Consider the following 8,737-nt stretch of genomic DNA (forward strand, 5'->3'; position numbering starts at 1 on the left):
ATTGACGCTTTTGCCTGTTTGATGGTTCGTCGGAGGGCATAGTGGGATATCTTATAAGTTTCCTGGTTAGAGTCCCGCTCCTTGAAAGCGGCAGCTCTAGCCTTTAGCTCAGTGCGGATGCTGCCTGTAATCCARGGCTTCTGTTTGGGGTATGTACTGTACGTACAGAAACTGTGGGGACGAGGTCATCAATGAACTTAAGAAATATGTCAAATAASTGATCTTAGATTCATTCTGGAGATTTTGAGGAAGTGAAATAGAATTCAGCATATACAGTGTCTCATGGSGGACAAACATCKTTWACCAAARGCGGAATCGGTCAGGAAACCTRCAAGACAAATCTCGTTTTCCTAATGAGCAACAGAAAATAGGGCCAATCGTCATGTTCAGTGGCTTTTTAAAACTTTTTTAAATACAGATCTCAGAAAGTGACTACTTTTTCGAAACCACTTCAATTCAGATCTCAAAAAGTAACTACTTTGTAAAACCATTTGAATACAGATCAGAGAAAGCAACTACTTAATTTTTGGGGGTGGGGATACAGATCTCAGGAATTGACTTTTCAGAAACTATTGGATTGGATGCCTTCAACTATTGGCTGGGCTGTATCTGGAACTGCTTGTTGAAGTTAGAAATAGAATGAATGGAGCACGTAGGACWCTTTCAACATGCCACTYAAAAGGTTGAKAMCTGCAATTKATTTTGTGATACCAGAAAATACTGCGGAGATTTAAAGCCATTTCAAAGCATTGTTGGATGTTTAGCAAAAACAACTTTGAAKRATTTTGTCAATCTGAGGTTAGGTGTTCTTCTTAGAAGAATGCACTATACCATCTTTAAAGTGATAGTTTACTCAAACAAGCTTACATGATTTTCCACCTACGTTGGCTGTATTCAAGAAGGCAGTTTGCGATGTTTAGTTTCCTTTCGACACTTAATAGACATATTTTGTTATTGTTAGCGTTCTCAGTAACACTTAACATTACACTGTTCTTGTGCATGTGTAATAAAATGGTTTTACTTTTGGAGCAACATTTTATAAGTATGTTATTACATAATAATTGCATTTGAACTGCATAGCAATGAGCTAAGAGTTTTGGTACCTACTGTGCCCAAGAGGAATAATGACTATTCCATATTTCATGTTATAACTTCATTATTATAAAGCAATTTCCAAAGTCCTATGTAACAACAGTGTTGCTATTGTAATAATCAGTTACAACACATGTATAAAAACTTGATGTCAAGTGTTACTGTATTACCTTATATCGCCCTCATTATGAAATATATATTTGTTAGTCATTTTGAAGCTGGAAAAGTGGCCTATTCTAATGTTGAGGCGTTTCCATGTCTCTCATGTATTTCATTATGAGAGATTACTATAGGCTATATTAAGATTCATATCTAACAGCTTTTGATCCATGTGCTTTTGATTATATATTTAGACTAATTCAACTGTTCGTCATCAAATATTTGACAGCCATTTAATAAAAAWWAAAAAAWRTGAAAATGTTCATGTTCAAATACCTTCACATATTATTTGGTTTTTCTTTGTAGTATTTAAAATACTTTCTAATATTATTTGTTTTTATGAGATACATTTGAATTTTAAAGAAAATATTTGSCTTTTAGTTGATACAGCATTTTCAAATAAACTGCAAAATACAACTATTGTCTGCCCTGTAATTAGCTGCTCAACTCTATTTCCAATCTGAACATTGGAATGACTGCATTTAATACAACCACTCAACCTGCTGTCAGTAAATTACTTCATATAGCCCAAACTGCCAATTAACCATTATGACACACAGCCAAATGACTCGCCATCGCTCTTAAAGTTTGTGAAGAAGGTGGGAWATTAAGAAATMAAATGATGATGATGATGACAGTCTGGCTATCACATTGCAAATAGTTATCAGCGACCTCCCAAAAGTTTTCCCCTCCTCTTCACAGAAATCTCTTTGTCTTTAACACTTTTAATCTCTCGTTCCTCTAATGGATTTTGCGAGCGAGGGCCAACGAAATGAGCTATCTATGAGGTGCTCAGAGGACACAACTCAATTCGGACACCTCTTCCTCCTCCATCTCTCCAACCCATGAAAAGAGAAGGTCATGGGGTTGATGCGATACAACCACTAATGGTTTAATTTCTGAAGGGCCCTTGAATGCGTTGTACCACGGAATTAATTGCAGAGTGCCTCACAAAACCCTGTTTCAATTGTAATAAAAKATTTGTGTGAGAGAGGAGGCTAGTAGGAGACATGAGAGAGGAGGGTAAGCATGGCTGGCTGTCACTGCTCAGAGATTGAAGATGGTCTAGCATCCCACTCATGACATGAGGATGTGATGGGAGGAGCTATTCACCTCAGGATCAAATCAATCAAAGTGTTATGTGACATGGTGAGGTACAACCCAGGAGCAGAGAAGAGAACCAGACGAAGAACCAGTGGTTTAGGAAAAAACTTGAATACTTTACTGGAAAACGTTCAACAGAAGGTACAAAATTAAACTGGGAAAACAACAAACACTAAGACTCAAACTCACTCAGGAGACACTGCACACGGCAAAAAAATCAAGCTTCTGCAAACGATAACAAAACAACAACTCCCTTAGAAGGAATTTATAATTAGCCATCACACTGCACACTGCCCTATCCCATCTGGACAAAAGGAATAGCTATATAAGAATGCTGTTCATTGAGCAGAGCTCTGCATTCAACACCATAGTACCCTCCAAACTCATCATTAAGCTTGAGACCCTGGGTCTTGACCCCGCCCTGTGCAACTGGGTCCTGGATGTCCTGACAGGCTGCCCCCTAGGTGATGAAGGTAGGAAACAACATATCCACTCCGCTGATCCTCAACACTGGGGCCCCACAAGGGTGTGTGCTCAGCCCCCTCCCTATTCACCCACGACTGCGTGGCCATGCACGCCTCCAACTCAATCATCAAGTTTGCAGATGACACTACAGCGGTAGGGTTGATTACCAACAAAAACGAGACAGCCTACAGGGAGGAGGTGAGGGCCCTTGGAGCGTGGTGTCATGAAAATAACCTCTCACTCAATATCAGCAAAACAAAAGAGATGATTGTGGACTTCAGGAAACAGCAAAGGGAGCACRCCTCTATCCACATCGACGGGACAGCAGTGGAGAAGGTGAAACGTTTTAAGATCCTCGGTGTACATAAACTCAGCAAAAAAAAGAATCATCCCTTTTTCAGGACCCTGTCTTTAAAACTTGTTTGGGATAGGGGGCAGCATRTTCACGGACCCATGCCAAATCTTTTCAGTCTCCTGAGGGGTTATAGATTTTGTCGTAACCTCTTCACGACTGTCTTGGTGTGCTTGGACCATGTTAGTTTGTTGGTGATGTGGACACCAAGGAACTTGAAGCTCTCAACCTGTTCCACTGCAGCCCAGTCGATGAGAATGGGGGCGTGCTCGGGCCTCTTATTCCTGTAGTCCACAATCATCTCCTTTGTCTTGATCACGTTGAGGGAAAGGTTGATTCACACAGTCTCCTCTGAACAGTTGATGTTGAGAAGTGTCTGTTATTTGAACTCTGAAGAATTRATTTGGCCTGCAATTTCTGAGGCTGGTAACTCTAATGAACGTATTCTCTGCAGCAAAGGTAACTGTGCGTCTTCCTTTCTTGTGGCGCTTGATGGTTTTTGCGACTGCACTTGAAGAAAGTTGTTGAAATTTTCTGGATTGACCGACCTTCGCGTCTTAAAATAATGATGGACTGTCGTTTCACTTTGCTTATTTTAGCTGTTCTTGCCCTAATATGGACTTAATKTTTTACCAAATAGGGCTGTCTTCTGTATAGCACATGTATACCATATGTCACAACACAACTGATTGGCTCAAACGCATTAAGAAGGAAAGAAAATCCACAAATGAACTTTTAGCAAAGCACACCTGTTAATTGAAATGCATTCCAGGTGAATACCTCATGAAGCTGGTTGAGAAAATGCCAAGAGTTTGCAAAGCTGTCATCAAGGCAAAGGGTGGCTACTTTGAAGAACCTCAAATATAACATACAGTATATTTTGATTTGTTGATCACTTTTTTGGTTACTGCATGATTCCCTTAGGTGTTATTTCATAGTTTTGATGTCTTCACTATTATTCTACAATGTAMAAAATAGTACAAATAAATAAAAACCRTTGAATGAGTAGGTGTGTCCAAACTTTTGACTGGYWCTGTATATATATTCATTTTGTTTTGTGGGGTGGGGGCGGGGGCCCTCGTGCTCCTGGCTGCATACCACTCGCTCCCCACAGTTTGGGAACCACTGCACTAGACTACTGCAATAAACCCTCTCACATTGGTTTCACAATAGAGAAAGAATCATAATGTACAGGTTCACAGAAAAAAAACGTGCTTTTTTCGGTTAGGCCTATTGATTGTCATGGATGCACAGAAATTRCAAAATGTGTGTTTTTAGTTCAGTTTATTTGTTTTTCATTATGTGATCTATAGGCTAAGATAGCTGTTTATTTGATTGTAGGGTTTGAATAGTGCGATAAGACACCAACATATGTGGTGAGAATCACAGCATAGGGTACAAAATCTATTCTAGCTCTTAAAGGGGCAATAGCCTACATTGGGTGTACAATTTTCGACTACAGCATTATTTAATCTGCAGTCATTCTTCGGTTATTTATTCTGTTACCAATAATGTTTACATGTTACTAGTATCTTCTGATCACAATTATTATGTATCATCTTTTAACTAAATGCAATCTTAACTTCCAAAATGTAAGTAGGGAAGGTATATCCAGCTGTCCATCAACACATTCTGATGTCCATCAAAGCCCAGAGTGCATTGAGTGTTGGGAAAAGATCTTGATTCCTTTCTAAACATAGTACATGTGAACGCAAAGAGGATTCAAACCACAAAATAGGTGAAGTGAACTGGCAAATGAGTTGAGTCCTCATTCAAAGGCAAGGGCAGTGTGAAAACAAAGGGAACTGCTTTTTTTTTACCCCAGAGTTCACTTTAAAGAGGACTGCGATCGGTTATTTTAAAAAAGGACTATTTGTGAAAACAAAATAAAAGTCAGTTATGTGCTTCATCTCGTCCGTGCAACATGTCACCTCGATCGAGTGTCCAACAGGGTGGCATTACACCCCATCCACCAGGTTGCTCTGGTCGTTGACATAACATCTTTGGATTAAAGGTYATGTGGTGGTAGGTAATAGGCCTTCAAGTAGGCCTTCAACACCAAATAAAGACAGTTTATTCATAAAGTTATTATTCCGATTCACTGTTGATCCAAGTATTTCCAAATAGGCCGAGAGTACTGTGAGCTAGGCTACATGGAAAACCATCACATGCTAATTTCCAATGCTAATAACTTTGGGGCTGATCTAGTAATAGTGGTAGTGCTTCCGCCTGGACCACGGTTAGATATCCCTGCTTCACCACTCGCTTTCTGAACTCTATCCCTCTCATCCATCTCATATTCTAATCTATCTTCACAATACCCAAAGGAAACATACCATATACAGAAGATGAGTTAGATTGCAGGGAATGATGGATGAGATGTGGTCATTTGGTGTGACATTGTAAGGCCTTCTGTCCTGGTGTTTCGCAAGGTGGTAATTTATGCATCATTCATCACTGCGCGCCACCCTTTCTGTCGGAAACAAAGAGCCAGAYCCTCGAGCCCGTGCAATTCAAAGACATGTCTTTGCCGCCATCAAGTGATTGAACTGCTTATTACAGTTGAAAGAGCAARAGGCAGAATACATAAAACTCAACATGTAGGCTGTAGGCCTACCTATGCCATGGAAACAGACATGGAAATATACTAAACAAAAAAATTGATGCCACATGCAAAGTGTTGGTCCCAAGMTTCATGAGCAGAAACAAACGAACCCAGAAATGTTCCATATGCACAAAAAGCTTATTTCCCTCAAATTTTGGGCACACATTTGTTTACATCCCTGTTAGTGAGAATTTCTCCTTTGCCAAGATAATCCATCCACCTGACAGGTGTGGCATATCAAAAAGCTACAGAGGTGCACCTTGTGCTGGGGGCAATAAAAGGCCACTCTTAAATGTGCAGCTTTGTCACACAGCACAATGCCACAGATGTCTCAATTTTGAGGGAGCGAGCAATTGGCATGCTWACTGCAGGAATGTCCGCCAGAGCTGTTGCCAAAGAATTTAATGTTCATTTCACAACCATAAACCACCTCCAACGTCGTTTTAGTGGTAGTGCTGCCGCCTGATGAAACTGAAGAGTATTTCTGTCTGTAATAAAGCCCTTTTCTGGGGAAAAACTCATTATGATTGGCTGGGCCTGGCTCCCCAGTGGGTGGGCAGAAATGCACATGGGCATATTTTATATAATGATATATGAAATTGGAGGGCAGAAATTATTAAATATTAAAGCATTAGAGAGAGAGAGAGAGAGAGAGAGAGAGAAGTGACCCCAAAACATTCCATCACACAGCTCTACAATGTCAAGAGATGAAACAAGAGAAGAGTCCCCTCAGCCAGCTGGTTCTGAGGCTTAGTTCACCAACCCAAACCAACCCCATAGAGTCTCAGGACAGCCCTCAGAAAATCTAGCCCAACCAAATCATCACAAAACAAAAATAAAAATATATCACCTATTGGAAAGACACCACAAAAAATCAAAGTAAACTTCAATGCTATTTGGCTCTAAACAGACAGTACATGGTGGCAGACTATCTGACCACTGTGACTGATAGAAAACTGAGGAAAACATTGACTAGAAACCCTGTCCCCAAACATTTACACCAAAGGTACAAAGTTATGGGCAAAGACACAAAACAGCCACATCAAATTTTCAAGAACTGGAAAACATATATCAAGCAAGTATTTTTATATTCCACAAGTATTATCAGATTAACAGTTTTTTACAGATAATTATCAGACGTAAATTACAAATGCTGGTAAACACTCAAGTGCATTTAGTTTCAATTTTTTCACAAAAGTAGTGCCTTTACTAGTCCTGTATTAGCGGACTGACATAGGATTTTTTTTTTCTGCATGAAAGGAAGCTAGGAAAGGAGGAAGGAAGCTAGGACAGGAGAAAGGAAGCTAAGAAAGAAATACAATAAATTGAGCTAAGAAAGGAAGAAAGGAAAGGGAGTGAAGAAAATAGGAAGGAATCTAGGAAAGAAAAGGAGGAGTTCACATGTACAGTGCATTCAGAAAGTATTCAGACCCCTTGACGCTCCCCACATTTTGTTACGTTACAGCCTTATTCTAAAATGGATTAAATAGTTTTTTCCCTCATCAATCTACAAACAATACCCCTTAATGACAAAGCAAAAACAATTTTTTATGTATTAAAAATAAAAACTGAAATATCATATTAAATAGGTATTCAGACCTTTTACTTAGTACCTTGTTGAAGCACCTTTGGCGCCATTTACAGCTTCAAGTCTTCTTGGCTTGATGCTACAATTTTCTGCCAGCTATCGCTGCACAGCTATTTTCAGATCTCTCCAGAGATGTTCGATCGGTTTAAGTCTGGGCTCTGGATGGGCCACTCAAGGACATTCAGAGACTTGTTCCAAATCCACTCCTGCGTTGTCTTGGCTGTGTGCTTGGGTTGTTGTCTTGTTGTAAGATTAACCTTCGCCCCAGTCTGAGGTCCTGCGCGCTCTGGAGCAGTTTTCTATCAAGGATCTCTCTGTACTTTGCTCCGTTCATCTTTACCTTGATCCTGACTAGTCTCCCAGTCCCTGACGCTGAAAAAACAACCCCACAGCATGATGCTGCAGCCACCACCATGCTTCACGTAGGGAAGGTTTCCTCCAGACGTGACGCGTGGCATTCACACCAAATAGTTCAATCTTGGATTCATCAGATCAGAGAATCTTGTTTCTCATGGTCTGAGAGTCTTTAGGTGGCTTTTGGCAAACTCCAAGCGGGCTGTCATGTGCCTTTTACTGAGGATGGCTTCTGTCTGCCCACTCTACCATAAAGACCAGATTGGTGGAGTACTGCAGAGATGGTTGTCCTTCTGGAAGGTTCTCCCATCTCCACAGAGGAACTCTGGAGCTCTGTCAGAGTGACCATCAGGTTCTTGGTCACCTCCCTGACCAAGGCCTTTCTCCCCGAATTGCTCAGTTTGGCCGGGTGGCCAGCTCTAGGAAGTGTCTTGGTGGTTCCAAACGTCTTTCATTTAAGAATGATGGAGGCCACTGTGTTGTTGGGACCTTCAATGCTGCAGAAATGTTTTTGTACCCTTCCCAGATCTGTGCCTCAACACAATCCTGTCTCAGAGCTCTGCGGACAATTCCTTCGACCTCGTGGCATGGTTTTTGTTCTGAGATGCGCTGTCAACTTATATAGACAGGTGTGTTTCTTTCCAGATGATGTCAAATCAATTGAATTTACCACAGGTGACTCCAATCAAGTTGTAGAAACATCTCAAGGATGATCAATGGAAACAGGATGCACCTGAGCTTAATTTTGAGTCTCATAGCAAAGGGTCTGAATACTTATGTATTCATACTTATGTATGTACTTATGTAGTCCCTGAAGCGCACACATCCTGGGTCGCTCGTCTTTCAGTTCGCTGCAGCTAGCGACTGGAACGAGCTGCAAAAACTCAAACTGGACAGTTTAGCTCAATCTCTTCATTCAAAGACTCAATCATGGACACTCTTACTGACAGTTGTGGTGCTTTGCATGATGTATGTGGTCTCTACCTTCTTGGTCTTTGTGCTGTTGTCTGTGCCCAAC

This window comes from Salvelinus sp. IW2-2015, linkage group LG28, assembly GCF_002910315.2.
Source record: "Salvelinus sp. IW2-2015 linkage group LG28, ASM291031v2, whole genome shotgun sequence".
Lineage (NCBI taxonomy): Eukaryota > Metazoa > Chordata > Actinopteri > Salmoniformes > Salmonidae > Salvelinus > Salvelinus sp. IW2-2015.